This window comes from Sinocyclocheilus anshuiensis, unplaced genomic scaffold (genome assembly GCF_001515605.1).
Source record: "Sinocyclocheilus anshuiensis isolate Anshui unplaced genomic scaffold, SAMN03320099.WGS_v1.1 scaffold723, whole genome shotgun sequence".
NCBI classification, from domain to species: Eukaryota; Metazoa; Chordata; class Actinopteri; order Cypriniformes; family Cyprinidae; genus Sinocyclocheilus; species Sinocyclocheilus anshuiensis.
The window spans coordinates 276,693-277,030 of NW_015551048.1; the positions used below are offsets into that span (position 1 = coordinate 276,693).

At 34.0% G+C, this 338-nt stretch overlaps 1 protein-coding gene across 2 annotated transcripts in view; it reads right to left on the reverse strand.

Moving 5' to 3' along the window:
- LOC107661893 (synaptosomal-associated protein 47-like) overlaps positions 1 to 338 on the reverse strand; it is an 18,475-nt gene that overhangs the window by 459 nt on the left and 17,678 nt on the right. The window lies entirely within an intron of this gene.

Sequence of the window (338 nt, forward strand, 5' to 3'; positions counted from 1 at the left end):
TTCTTTACTCAACTACAACATTAGTTTGCATATGAAATATTACATTTTTAAACACACATACCAATTATCTAAATTTACATGAGTTGTCGACACAGATAGCCCTGTGGGCAGCGTGCTGACATGTAGCACGGAGTACGTTTACATGGACAACAATACTCCGATTTTAATATGATTAAGACAATACTCTGATTAAGAATCTACCATGTAAGCAGAGATTTTTGATTACCTTAATCCGGCTAAAGACATATTCGAAGTAAACAGAAATCGAATTAAGACGTGGAATATTCCTATTTTAGTCGCATTACTGAAGTGCAGAATAGACATGTAAACACCTTAAA